The 14,985-nt window shown below is 46.7% G+C and overlaps 1 protein-coding gene across 4 annotated transcripts in view; it reads left to right on the top strand.

Annotated features, from left to right (window-relative positions):
* The first annotated feature begins 465 nt into the window (after positions 1–465).
* TSPAN4 (tetraspanin 4) overlaps positions 466–14,985 on the top strand; it is a 3,410,446-nt gene continuing 3,395,926 nt past the window's right edge. For all 4 annotated transcript variants that reach the window (XM_069624016.1, XM_069624017.1, XM_069624014.1 and 1 more), the window contains exon 1: positions 466–681. The gene's annotated coding sequence lies outside the window, so the exon portion shown is untranslated. The remainder of the gene's footprint in view (positions 682–14,985) is intronic.

Raw genomic sequence — 14,985 nt, 5'->3', positions numbered from 1 at the left:
CGAGTCTGGAAATTAGACTGTAATCCTTCTGTGGCCTAAGCAATGAGTGTCACGGGGTTAGGTAGTGGTGAAAACTGTTCAGTGAAGTACAGAGCAAGCACGCGCTATTTTGAACAACGCAACAGGAGTCGCGTTATGATCAAGTGGGTGAAGCAATTTATGGAGCCAGCACTTTTCAGAGGACATGTGTCTTGGGCGGGAGGAAGGGGAGGGCGGTGTTCTTAGTAGTTTTGACATGACAGCTGAGTTGGTTAATGCGCGTGCTTCAGAGATGCGCGTTTAACACCTGCGCTTACATAGCTCTTGAAAGCGGTGGTAGTAGCAGTCACGTGGAGCTGCGCGGTATTACTGCTGCTTTACCAGGTTTGACGTTAGTTCAATGCATACTATTTTCATTGCCTACACACGTGTTTTGTTGTACATTTCAGCGCAGCGTGCCTTAACCCTGTGAACACAGGAGTGGGCAGCCTGGTGTACAGCGGAGGCAGCCTCTGTTTCTGCTCTGTGAGGAGGACACGTTTCCCCTCCGCTTCTGCTGACACTCTCGACTGTTCCCTCAGCCTCTCAGTCCTTCCTCTCCTTCTCCTCGCTGGCTCCAGTGGGCAGAGAGCCGCAAGGGCTGGCATCAGCGGGCAGGGCACGACTGGCAGCGCTCGCTCGATCTGCGGTGCTGGGACTAAGGTAGGGGGTCTCGCCGTTTCTCTTTTCATCGCACCCGTCTTGTCTACGCACCGTCGCAGGCAACGGGGACAGAGTGCACAGGGGCTACCGACTCTGCTGCTAACTCCGGCAGCCGTGCTGGCGCCGCAGCACCCGGGCTGACCGCCCCGGATACCGTTCGCAGCGCGGTGCGGGGGTATACGATGAGAACAGCTGAGCAGGGTTGCTTAAAAGGCCAGCGTATTAGCCAATCGCCGAGTTGCCGGCAGCGCAGTCAGGGAACTATAGAGCTGAGCGCGACTTCTTCGCCGACTACACTATGTGACCCTGGGCAAATCACTTCAGTCGCTGGCAAAGTCGATGGACGGGCCAGCCTCCGGCATTGAGCGCTCTGTGGGAACCCAGGCACGCGCATTTCACTTGTAACTGTCAGGCAGTTCCGGGCGTATGGGAATTGTTAACTACACCTGCTTGCTTCTGGGTAAAATCACGGCAAGAATTGCCACACGCGCAGCTATTACAAGACACTGCCATTCCAACATGTCACCAACGTTTTGGCCAGTGTATGTATCGGGGCAGAGCAGTGCCACACCGCCTCTCTGGCACACCAATTCTCTCTGCACCCAGAACGCATACATGGCAAGTGGCACGTGACAATCCCAATATAGCACGAGCAGTGGAGAAGGGAAGCTATGATAGGCGCATTATTTTGCCTATGGAGCGCACATTTGCCATCGACTTATGTTCCATTGCCCGGGGGGAGGTGTGGGGCGTGGGGGAAGTTTGAGGCGGCCCAGCACCCACCAGTGCAAACAGTGAGTGCAAGTATTCAGTCATTTTAGCTAAGAGTGGATGAGTGAATGGGGGTGGGGGGGAAAGAGAGTGAGAGAGTGTGTGTGTGTGGTGGGGGTTGGGGTGTGGAGGGCATGTCTTAGGTGGCAGGACCACCTGTGCAGCTTTTACTGGGGTGGGTTGGTGGCCAACTTTACTCTATTTTGAGGGTTAGTATCTGTGTAAGTAAAAAAAGGTTGTGTTTTGGGGGGCATTCCTCTGTTTTACACCGAGCCTGCCCCCAATGCATTTTGGGGATCTCATGATGTCCTATGCCAGCTGTGATTAATGGTGCAATTTTTTGGCCTTCTTGTTCTTGTCATCCTGGATGATGGGCAGTGCCAAAACAATCCCCTCAGCACCACAATCCCCCTGACAAGGGGCATCTTGGGACGCCTGCATTGTTTGGAAGACTTTAAGAAGTAGCATGCCCCCCGCCCCTCTCGTTTTGGAATGTGCCTAGGCAGACTTTTCTCTCCCCAAGTGTCAGTACGTGGTGTTTTGTCATCAGCGATTCAGCAGCACAACTGCAAGAGTAGACGTGAGAGAGCCAGGGAACTCATGGGAAGGGTCGAGCCAGGGCCAAGCGTGGGGGTCTGGCCAAACAGGAGCCGAGCCAGGGAAATAACTGCGCAAAAATGGGGTAGGGGACTGTGTCAGAGGTTTGGGGCAAGAAAAGGGACTAACGGGGCCGGGGGTTAACAAAAATGGCTAATGGGGCAATCAAATGTACTGCAAAGGGGTTGAGGGGCAACAAAGGGGGCTAAAGAAGGCTGGAGGCAAAACAAGGGGCTACAAGGGACAGGGAGACAAAGGGGTCTTAAGGTGTTGTGGCAACAAAAGGGGCGAAAGGGGGCTTGGAGCAAGTAAGAGGGCTAGAGGGCAACAAAAGGGGCTAAACGGGACTGGGGCATCACAAGGGGCAAGAGAAGGGGAGACAGGACTGGGGGTCAAACAAGAGGCAAAACGGGACTGGGTCAAAAAAGGGGGAACACAGGACTGGGGTAGCTAAAGGGGCTGAGGGGTAACAAAAGGGGCTAAATGGGATTGGGGGTAAAAAAAGGTGCAAAACAGGAATGGGGGCAGCTAAAGGTGTGGAGGGACAACAAAAGGGGCTAAATGAGGCGGGATAAAAAAAAAGCACAAAACAAGATGGGGTAAAAAAAGTGGCAACACGGGTCTGGGACAGCTAAAGGGGCAGAGGGAAAAAAAGGGCTAAATTAGACTGAGGGGAAAAAAAGGCACAACATTGGAAGGGGGTCAAAAAAGGGGCAAAACAGGACTGGTCAGCTAAAGCGATTGAAAGGCAGCAAAAGGGGCTAAATGGGATGGGGTAAAAAAGGCACAAAATGAGACTGAGGGGTCAAAAAAGAGGCAAAATGGGACTGAGGGCGGGTTAAGGGGTGGAGGGGCAACAGAAGGGGCTAAATGGGACTGGTGTCAAAATGGGGCTAGGGAAGCTAAAGGGGTTGGGAGCAACAACAGTGGCTAAAGGATACTAGGGGGCAACAAAAGGAGCTATTGGGGGTCACTTACCTCTTTTTAAATTTGCAACCACTTCACAGCCCCCCTGCACAACCAGGAAGTGTTCCTGCACTGCCCCAGCCAATCAATGAGTGGCTGGGGAAGGACAAACAAAAAAAGACCCGCTCCCAGTGTGCCAGCAGCCCATACAGGACCGAGTCTGCCTGACTTGCGGTCCCGGAAGTCAGGTGGCCACTACTGGAAGTCAGGTGGCCATGACCGGAAGTCAGGCATACTCTCTCCTGTAAGTGCTGTCAGCATGCCAGGAGCACGTCTTTTTTGTAGAGGAGTGGGTGTGCACCCGTTTGAGCTTGTGGCCAGTCCCTGCTTTGGGCAGCCACTGTCCCGAGAGGAGGGTGTTGTGGTCTATACAAAAGACAGGACACGATTTGTGCTCAAGGGTGTTTATTGAGACACCTCTTACAATGTCCAATGGGGTATTTATAGTTCTGGGCGGGGGCAGGGCTGGATGCTTACTCACTGTGGTCCAGGCAAGTAGTTGGCTTCACTACATGAGAGTGTGCTTGCACTCACGCTCCCAGGTAATCCAGAGCACCCATGAGACTATGCTTAGTCTTCGTATTACGCTCTGAGTAAACAGGGGCCCCTGTGGCAGGGCCTGGGCCAGCTGCTGTCCCAACTAGAAGGAGCGCCGGGGTTGATTCCTCTTTGCAGCCTCCCGCTGATTCCTTTTCTCCCAATCTCTTTTTGCGGTCTCGTAGCTCTGCCCCTTTTCGCTCCTCGAATCTCGCAAGATCATCTGTGCGTGATCCCGTGAGACAGAGTCCCCCACACCTCCCTTGGAGGGAAAAGGACAGACGTTATTTCATGACAAAGTCAGTGAACTTGGTGGGCCTTCTTCTCTCCCTTTGGGGTCTGTCCGAGCTGGGGATGCCACCCGGGTCTTGGACAGTGATGCGTGGCGCGTCGGGTGGTGTGAGATCCCTTGGGGTTGTCTCCTATTGCGTTTCTGGGGACTGTGGTGGGGGGCTGAGGTGCGCATGTTCTCTTTGGTCCCTTTCTTCTGAAGCGTCGATTTCTGAGTGTTGGTGATCGCTGACTGGATCCCCTTGGTCTTGGTCGCTTCCAGCTCCCGTGGAGGGGTGGTTTGTGGTTCCTCTCTTGCGGTACACAGTTACTCTTTCTAGGTTCCATCGTCTTCCATCGCTGGTGTGGATGTGATTGGTCCCTTTGTGGGTCACTTACATTGCCCTGCTATATTTGGAGCCGGTAGTGGTGTCTTTGTGGGGGAGGCGTATTTTTACAAGGTCGCCTTCACTGACCTCTGTGCGATGGGCCACCCGGCATCTATCGCTTTGGGACTTCATTGCTTCTTTGTCTTTGTTCTGTTGTATGCGGAACACAATGTCTCTCATGTCTATGTCTTCTCTGATTTGATGTAGCCACGGGGGATACTAGCGTGGATGCAGGCCTTCTCTATATCAACAGTTGAAAAGGGGATACCCCGGTGATTGCGTTTGGCGTGATGCGGTGGGCCGCTACAGCCTCTTTCACTATCTTGTGTGGTTCTAGACCTGATCCACAGGCCAGTTGCAGAGCGCCTTTAATAAAATGGTTTGCTCTTTCCACTAGTCCATTTGCTTGTGGATGGTACAAACTTGCCCTCAGTTGGCGAATGTTGTGCTTCCTCAGGAATTTTTCAATTTCCCTGGAGACTAACTGCACACCATTGTCATTTACTATCTCCCCTCGGAGCCCCTCCCTTTGAAACACAGCGCTGAGCACCTCAATGACCATGCTGGTGGTGATGTCTGGCACAAATTCGACCTCTACCCACTTTGAAAAGTAGTCCACCATTACTAATCCATATCTGTCATCTGGCAACATGCCATCTAGGGGGCCGATGAAGTCCAATCCTAATTTCTACCAGACGCTGTGTGGTATCTCTGTGGGTAACATGGGTGCCTGTCTTACTGTGAGCCTCTTGTCACTGTCCGTGCACTCGTGGCACCTTTCAATCATCGCCCTTATTTCCTGATCCATTCTGGGCCACCAACAGGCATCACATACTCTGCGTCTCGTCATGTTGCTGCTCAAGTGCCCTGAATGTGCTTTGCAGAGTATTACTTTGCGGATGCCTGTCGGGGAATGACTCAGTCACCTCTCAGTGCCAAGCCATTCATCACTGTGATCTCGTCGCTAACTTTCCAATACAGTCAGAGACTCTCGGGGACTGCCCTCTCGTTGGGCCATCCTTCGCAGCCCCACTCTGCTGCACGGCGCAGCGCGCCATCTTATTCCACTTCTTCTTGCCAGTGTCGCTCGCCCATCTCCATGAAGTCCCTGTTCCTCAGATCACTTACCGAGGCCACTACGCATTCATCTTTGAGGAACGTGGTCCCTGGGATGTTGTGGTGGAGTAGCCTGGACATGCAGTCTGCTTGGGCATTTTTCCAGCCTGCAATGTGGGTAATTTCATAGGTGTACTCTTGGAGCTTCTCTGCAATTCTGGCCAGCCTCGGGGTGGCTGTTCTGGTGCTGCCAGGGCTCAGCATGTGAATCAAGGGCTTGTGGTCAGTGATCAGTTGAAATTTGGTTCCCCAAACATATGACCTGAAGTATTCCACAGCCCAGGCGCATGCCAGCATCTCCTTTTCTACAGTGGAGTAGTTTTTCTCCGAAGTAGAAAGTGCTTTGGATGAGAAGGCCACAATATTTTTTGTATTACCCCTTTTCTGGGTGAGGGTGGCGCCTAATCCATAGGCGCTGGCATCTGTCTTGATGCATGTTTCCCATTCGGGATTGAAGGGTTTGAGACAGGGCGCGTGCAGGAATCCTCCTTTTGTCCTCCACGAATGCCTCATCTTCTTAAGGTTCCCATATGTACGTCGTGCCTTTTTTTAGGAGGTCCCTCAGGGGCAATGTTGTTTCGGAGAACCTGGGGACGAACTTCGCATAGTATTCTGCAAGCCCCAGGAAAGACTGAAGCTTGTCCTTTGACATCAGGGCCGGGGCATTTGTTATGGCTTCGAGGAGGTTTTTCTTGGGGCTTACCCCTTTTCTCGAGATGCAGTAACCCAGGTATTCATCTTCTCCCGTGTTGAAAATGCATTTTTCATGCCCCAGGTGGACACCCGCATTTTGTAGCTTGCTTAGCACTTCGTTCAAGGCTTTGTGGTGAGTGACTGTGTCTTTAGCGTAAACCAGGATGTCGTTCTGGAAGTATGAAACATTGGCCATGCCATGCAGTACCGAGTTCATCATCCTCTGGAAGGCCAAAGCTGTTGAGGATAAGCCAAACGGCATGCGTGTGTAGTGGTACATGCCAAAAGGGGTGATGAAAGCAGTGAGCGGGCGTGAGGACTTGTGCAGGCTTATTTGATGGTATGCATCTCGCATGTCCAGCCTTGTGAATATGGTTGCTTCCTTCATCATGAGCACTATTTCATTGATGCTGAGAAGCGGAAAACTGTCAGTGACCACCTCCAAATTCAAACTGCATAGGTCTATGCAGACTCTCAGCTCGTCGGAAGACTTTTTCTTGATGAGCACCACCGGGCTCAGCCATTCGGAGGATTCCACTGTCTCTATGGTGTCTTCTTTGACCATCTTCTTGAGTTGAGCTTCGAGTGCTGACCTTGCTGTGGGTGGAACTGGTCTGACTTTGTGCTTCACTGGAACGGCATTCGGTTTTAGGCGAATCCTGTGCACATAGTCTTTTATCTTTCCTGGCATTTCGGAGAACAACCCGGGAAATGCTTCTCTCAGGTCCGGTGCTCCTTCATCTGAGACCAGCAGAACTTGATCAGGTGTGCTGGGGTCTAGCCGTGTGCTTAACTTATGGTGGTCGTCCCATCCCAACATGGCTGGGCCCTGAGACGAGAAGTAAAATTTCGTGGTGGTGGTCCTGCACTTGAAATCGATTTTCGCCTTTATATTTCCTAGAAGGACCACTGTGGCCCCTCTGAACACTGTCGGTTTCTGGCTGGTGCTCTTAATTTCGACTCAGTTCTGTCCCATCATTTCTTTGTAGGTCTGGATAGGGGGGATGGTGAGGTCCGATCCTAAATCTGCCATTACCCGCGGCTCCATCCCATCCAATTTCACGGCGCAGTGGGTTTTTTCTCCCCTGGCTTGGGATGCGTTGACCATGATCACCATGGGCTTGTCATGCCGGTCGTCATCGTCGCCAGAGTTCCTGTCGCCGTTGACATGAGCAAGGGCCTTTCCCCGCCACGTACAGGCTGCAGCCACATGGCCGAAATGTCTGCATTTGGAGCATTCTTTATTTCTGGCTTGACATTCCGGGTTGCTTGCCATATGGTTGGTGCTGGTGCATCTATAGCATCGTTGGTGCTTCTCTCTGCCTGAGAACTTTATCTCTGGCGGAATCACAGGGCTGTCTGTCCTTGCGCCCTCTCCACTGAAGAGCGGACAGTTCCGGAACTGGTGAAGGCCCTCCGACTTCTTTACGCCTGCTGGAAGTTTCCTCTTCAGCCCTGGCGATTTGTACTGCCTAGTCCAGGTCGACCTCTTTCTCCTGAATGTACTTCTCCTGGACTTTCCTGGAATTCGTGTGGACTACCAGCATGTCGCAGATGACTTGCTCGACGTTGTCGCTGAACCCACATGATGCTGCTAGTTCCCTCATTCTGATGATGTAGTCGTCTACAGGTTCATTGTTCTCTTGTTTCGTGGTGTAAAATTGTGAGTCTGTGAAGCACTACATATTCTTTGTTTGTGAATCTGTTCACAATGCAGCGGACCGCCTCCTTGTAGACATCATCATCGTCGTCCGCAACAGGCTTGGCTTTGAGCCCTGCAAAGATGCGCTGTCCTTCCACCTCCATGGCATTTAGCAGCATGACCTTCTTCCTGGCTGGTGCATATCCAGTGCAGCCTAGGGCCTCCATGTAGGTGGAAAACAGCGGGTCCCATTGCTGCCATGGTATGGCACGGGTGCCCGGAGAGGGGAGGAAAGCGGGGGCGGCGTAGCACCCGGCATGGTCTGCCTGGGCGGGTTCTATTCCTCGTCGCCAATTATGTTGTGGTCTATACAAAAGACAGGACACGATTTTTGCACAAGGACCTTTATTGAGACACCTCTTACCATGTCCAATGAGGTATTTACAGTTCTTAGCAGGGGCAGGGCTGGATGCTTACTCAAAGTGGTCCAGGCATGTAGTTGGATTCACTACATGAGAGTGTGCTTGCACTCACCCACTCAGGTTATCTGGAGCACCCATGAGACTATCCTTAGTCTTGGTATTATAATCTGAGTAAACAGGGGCCCCTGTGGCAGACCCTGTGCCAGATTCTGTCCCAGCTAGAAGGAGCACCGGGGCTGACTCCTCTTTGCAGCCTCCGGCTGATTCCTTTTGTCCCGATCTCTTTTTGCTGGCTCGTAGCTCCCCCCCCTTTTCGCTCTGCAAATCTCGCGAGATCATCTGTGCGTGATCTCGCAAGACCGAGTCCCCCACAGAGGGTCAGGCCAGAGCCCCAGGTGGGGCTCTCGTTGATCCGAGCCCCAGTGGGCACGCCCTGCTCTATGCAAGAGCCTAAGGTCAGTAAGAAGCAATCAAAACATTCCAGCGAAAACTGATAACTGGCAGGAGTGGGTATTATCGAAGATGCAAACTCCATGCTTTTCATATTTTAACTTGCCTTTGCAATTACCTTTTTTCTTCAAATGTTAAAAGAGACAGTGTCCAGATGCCTGCCCGATGGGGGACAGAGGAGAATAATCAAATATGTGGAAAAGTGAGGTGCAACATCCCCTTTTGACCCAAAGCTGCAAATCTCACAGTGAAGAATATAACATGAGTGCCAAAGCAAAAAAAAACACAGACAGCTTGGTACTAACCCTGTCTGTGTAAAATTAAGCCCTTCCTTCCAGACACTAACTTCCAATCCACAGTTCAGGCCTTCCATCTTCCACAATTGGACGGTGAAAACACCTCACTCACTGGCCTACCCGCCTCCACCTTGGCACCAATGGGGGGCATCCTCTACGTTGCAGCCCGCCTCATCGAAGACCTCTGCAAATATTACCTCCTCACTCCTCTAACTACAGTGATTGCCCTTACAACCATGAATAGTCTTCAAGATCGGCCGCATCATTTAAAAAGATATCCCTTTGCATACTCCGTCCTACCCAGCTGAGAAGGTCGTCACCATCTCTGGCAGCAAACACGCCACAAGAAGCCAGGACCTAGTCAGATAAGTGCTGCAAAAATTGCAAACTGAAAACAAAAAAACAAAAAACAGGCATTCTTGATCTACACCCCCAGGCTCTGTGACCTCATACCCCTCAATATCAGACTCATGCAATTCAGAAAGCGGCTCAAGACCCTCCTTTTCAAGGAGCTCCTTTTTCATGCACCATACACACCCCCAATCGCACCCGCTAGTTAACCCCCTCTACTTCATCCCATGTTATTTCTCCTCTTGCTTGTCATGTGTTACTGCCCTGCTGTAACCTGTTCCCTGTAACTGCATTATGAGTAACCCATTGATGAAAGCAGTCGGCTGCTTCTCGAAGCTAGGTCCACACTCAATGCATACCCCCTGAATAAATAAATAAGTTAAAATGGTGCATAGCCACAAGGAGTCAGGAACACCTGTTTCAGCGTTCATCCTCTAAGTTATCTTGGCCATGTCATCACCTCCATCCCCCCCACATCTCTCTTCTTTGCTTAGTCCTTGCAACCTAAGGTCATTTAACCTTGCAACAGGCATTATGCCAAAGAATAGTTTGCTTCCCCTTCTGTCACACTGAGAGACTCCTTCATGTTCCCATTGCTGGCTGCAAGAGGGAGGCTCACCCAGAATGTTGCCTGTTAATTACCAAGCTACCTTGTGGCAGGAGCCGTCTCCTCATCTGAGAAGGTTTGTAAGGACTCTGACGAGGAAGAGCAGGGCTAGGATTAATCAAGATTAGCCATGAGAAATCTGGGCATTAGCCGCACGCCCCCTTTCCTTGTTGCAGCCTTAGTATATGAGCAATACCTTTGTGAAAGCCTTCCGCTAGAACAACAATAAACCAGACACCCATGCGAATGCAGCAGCCATGATTTAATACATAGCTACTGGGCATAGGTATTAGCATAACTGACCTAAAAACATTTGACCTAAAACATTTGATTGCATTTCTTTGATTTTTTGTTGTTGGTCAAATTGAATTAAATATATATATATAAGGGGGTCGGTAAGGGTATAGATTAGGTTGAGGGGAGCTGGTGAGGGTGGTTGCGGCGGTCTCCCCCAACATTTGAGACCCAAAAAAAGGTCAAACAAATTTGATTAAATGTGATTAGGTAAAATGTTTTGGGTCAAATAGATCCAAGCCTGGGCATATCATTTTGTCACTGAAGTCACTAAGCAAACACCAAATCTGTTTTCACTCTCATTTAGCAGCTCCAAGAGGTTGCAGCCCAGCTAATCACCGGTATAATAACCCAATTAAAATCAGCCTATAAAGTGACCATTGCCCTGGTAGATTTACCCCATACAGTGATAGGGAGCAAAGGAACATTCCAACAGAAGAAGCCAAGGAGATGTTTCTCCCACGTCCACCTTCTGAGAGAGGCTGCAGAGGCTTTTCTTTGTTGTTCTGATAGGCCAGAGATAACAAAAAGACTCACTGACATCAAAAACGCACCGCCTTTTGGAGAGCTATCTCAGATCCGAAATGTGTAGATTACTCTCTTCTTCAGATAGACGGAAATGACATGAGAGAGCAATACTCTCTTCAGTCCTATGAGAGGTTGAAAAAAACCTTATGATGGAAAGCAGGATCTGGGTGCAAGATCAATGCCTCAGATATGACCACCAGAAATGTCTATGTGCAGCCCAAGAGAGCACCTGCTTCACCAGTCCTGCATGCAGAAGTGATAGTCGCAAGAAAGAGAGTCATGAAAGTGAAGAAGGTAACATCCAATGACTCCAGAGGCTCCAAGAGGGCAGATTGAGCCATTCGGGGTGCAAAATACTTTGTGATATCTCCAACTTTCCATTGAAGTTGCAGAACATTTGGCGAGAGTGTGTCATGTGGCCACTACATCCCACGGTTTGTCCCTATAGTCCCACCTTATCTGCCCACTCACACATCTTGCCCCGAGAATCCCCGGTGTCAAGCTGCTTCTAAATGTTAAACAAAAGTAAAATAAATGATTGAGATCAACTTTTGAGATCAGTCACAAATCACCTACTGTAGGTTTCTTTGATTAGCCATAACTCATTTATTGGTTAATGCTATGTTTCTTTGTTAATGTAGTATTTTGCCACTATTAAAATATGTAAGTACAGTCTAACAGGGCAAATGTGTACTTTTAATCCATATAGTTGTCTGGATTGCTTTACATCCCGTTTTCAGAATAGTATGCTCTTTTATGCTCTTGTCTGTTTTAAGAACGAATTCTACTCATTAAGCCTAGCATATTTCTGTAAAGACTTCTCATATATTGTAGCTTGATTTATCATGTGATTTGAATGCTTTGCAAGTCAGTCATATTGAGTACAAGTATCTAATTTAGGTCTTGAAAGGCATCTTTTCTCAAAACACTGCACACTGATTCAGAGCTAGAGGTGACTGGAGGTGTGATTAACTGGCTAAGTTACAGAATGGTGAGTCCTTGAGTCAAATTCATTCCTGCTTTACCAAATTGTGTGATCAGTGAACATCTCTGTACCACACTCAGTTTATGTGCCCTATATATGAAAATTGTAAGCACCTAGAATGATTTTGTGTGCACTAATCATATATGCCTTTGCAGATATGTGTTTTTAGATGTATGATATTCGTTTGCAATAGACTTGCACTCACAAACTGACTGAGCAGTTTCTTTACTTGCCGCTAGAATAGAATTTTATGTAAGCCTCATGGAGATTTGTGGAGGAAAAAAGGTGGTCCTCCTTGAACTCATTGATGCCCCAATTTACATAGGTCTTAATCTGATATCAAACAAGGGTTTACTATCTAGTAGCGAGGTAGAATGCCCAGTGTATGTTTTGTATAAGGCAATGGGCTGCCTCAGATAACAGCATGAATCAAATTGCCTTGGAAAGACTTACAAAGTCCTATCCCATGCACTATTTTAATGGTGTGTCCAACACAAGGACTACGCAAGACATAGGGAGTCATTCTGAGGTTGGAGGTAAGGAATTACCAGCACCGGTAAGGGTGCCGATGCCGGTAATCCCTTACCTCCGTATTCCGAGGTCCCTTTGCAGATCCTTTCTTACCTCCTGCTTTTAGCAGGAGTTAAGTACGGGACCCGCAAAGGTACTTCGGAGGTAATTACGGTACCTTAATTTACGGTGCCATAATTACCTCCTTCCCCGTACCATTGAGCCCTGTGGGGCAGAAATGGGAATGGGGAAGGGCAAAAAGTGAATGGGGAATTACCGGTCAATCCAACCCTGGAATGGACCGTTAATTACTCCATTCACCATGCCGGATTTGGGACGGTTTCGGAGGCAACCATGGAGCTAATTACTCCATGGTTAGCTCCAAACCCGGAATGAGGCCCATATACTTTTAAAAATATTTTAGTCAACAAAATTCATATAATGTATAATATTATTTTAGTTTGTTTTAATATTTTTTGGCAAACAAATATGATAATAATCAATTGAATAACATTTTCTTGTCAACATTTCTAACATTTTCAATCATCAATAAACATTCAATTTACAAATATTGGAAGTGCGATTGACAACTGCCATTTCTCAGACTAAAACAATTTTACGTAAGTATGGTAAGTTCTCAATACGCCCGACAATTACATATTACAAGCAGAAAACCATCTCAGTGCTTCTATATGGCCTGTAATAATTGCCTATTATAAATATAACAATCTTGCAGAAATTATAAGGTAAATACTGGCGAAAGATTTTAAATTTACCTCAATGCATACTGATGGCTTTTCTACGGTATGAGAGTGGCTTAAGTTGGTTGAATACAATCTTCCAATGACGTCAGTGTGCTCTGTTTAGGAAATGCATTTTAGCCAAGGATCCAAACACTGTGCTCTTGTCCCTATCTGGATATATGCTCATTCTGTTGTTAATTGGAGAAATGCAATCCTTAACATAATGGCTGTTGCTGACCTCTCCTTGGACGTTCTCTTAGAGAACCCAGAGAGAGTGAAAAGAAAAGTGTATTTGCAGGACTGGATCAACACACAGAGGCAATGCTGTTTATATAAAGACTATAGAGATAATCCATTTGCAGAAAAAAAGATTGCAACATGTGAATTGTACTTGACTCACCACCCATCTGTAATGCTTAGATCAGCCTTTATACGCTTCAGATTCAATCTTTGGCCGACTAGATGGCAAAACATGAAATTATTAGCAGAACATTAGAATTCTGCTTTTTTTGTAAAATGTCCAGCAAAAGGAAACTTTACCACATATCATGTTAGATTGTTCTGCGACAAGGGGAAATAGAGTCATATTTATATGAATATTATATGCACTTCAACGCGCTGGATGACAATGACAGATGGAAATTATTTTTCGCAACAAAACGTGTGACAATTTGTATTGCAATTATGAACTTCTTAAACGCTCTGTTTTTATCATCAACACGTGTATAAACCCTGAGATATAACTGTCTACTGGAATAGATTAAACCCTATAGAAATGCATAGAAATGAATTGACTGAAAAGTTTTAAATCATAAGTATCTCAGTAGTGTCTAATTTTGCGTATGAACAACAGTGATATCCAAATTAAGTTTATAACTGATCATTTTGTAAAATTTGTCAAATTTTGTATCATTTATCTTGTCATTTTGGTATAAAATATTATTGTTAAGTTGAGTAATCAGCTAAAACAATTGAAAAAAACATTCAATTTGCCATCATCAATCTAAAACAGTAGATAATTCAATCTAAGTTTGTAGTTTTCTGCTCACCTTTTTTCTTTGAATCCGAGTCTCTAGAATGCTCTGCGTGTTTCGATTTAATAACTTTCTTGAGGAGGATGTCTCGAATTCTTTAATCTTGAAAAAATATATCATTCTTTTAATCAGTAATCAATTAATACTTATTCTATACTTATCATAACGAGGTAGTATAAACCCACAAAGGAAGATTTCCAAATATATGTGTAGTTAATCTTCCATCTCTTTTTGATAGAATCTGTAACTAAACATAGATATGCAAAGCGATTGTCAGGCACAGTCGTGATATTAAAAAATTAATAGAAAAGAAACTGATTTAAATATGTATTCTCACAATTTAGCTATAATGGTCCCCATGTGCAAAGCTAGCTGTCCGTCTTCCTGATTATACACTTGAAATACTTGTTGGCTCTTTCACCACTCTCTTTTTGCAGTCTCAAGTGAAGTCTGTGTAGGAACGAACAAACAATTGATTATAGAACATCTTCACGTAGTTCTATATCATAATTTCTTTAAATTTGATAAGGATTTTTACCTGTAGTTGTCTGGAACTGCTATGAGAGCTCCTATGGCTCCTTCTAATGCAAATGCATTTATGTATTTGTTCGAACATACCAATATCATGCACAACCCTTATTGGTTGAATTGAATGATTAGATGGATTAGATATATAGATGACGTCTTTGGGGTCAGGAGAGGTAGTAAGGCAACCCTCTTGGACTTTTTTGAATTTGTAAATAATATTCTTGAGAGAATACAATTTACACAGGAAACCTCTGACAACAGGATACACTTCTTGGATGGTTTTCTTAAATGGGACAATGGTAAACCAACCACTGATATTTACAGAAAACCTAGGGACAGAAACAATTTGTTATATGAACTAAGTTTTCATCCCAAAAAACTATTGCCGGTCTACCTTATAATCAAATTATTAGTATTAAAAGAATAGTATTTTTTTTTAAACATTTATTTTATTAAGAGAGCAGGTTAGCATTCAGACCGTCCACAAAAGATAGAATTTGACATAGTATTGAGGCATGTACGGTATTGGCACATATATACAGTGTAACAAGAAAAACACAACAAACATCACACAT

Source organism: Ambystoma mexicanum, chromosome 11, assembly GCF_040938575.1.
Source record: "Ambystoma mexicanum isolate Mex_15411 chromosome 11, UKY_AmexF1_1, whole genome shotgun sequence".
Taxonomy (NCBI): Eukaryota; Metazoa; Chordata; class Amphibia; order Caudata; family Ambystomatidae; genus Ambystoma; species Ambystoma mexicanum.
The sequence above is the reverse complement of the archived record's forward strand: the minus strand, read 5'-3'. Positions and strand labels throughout refer to the sequence as shown.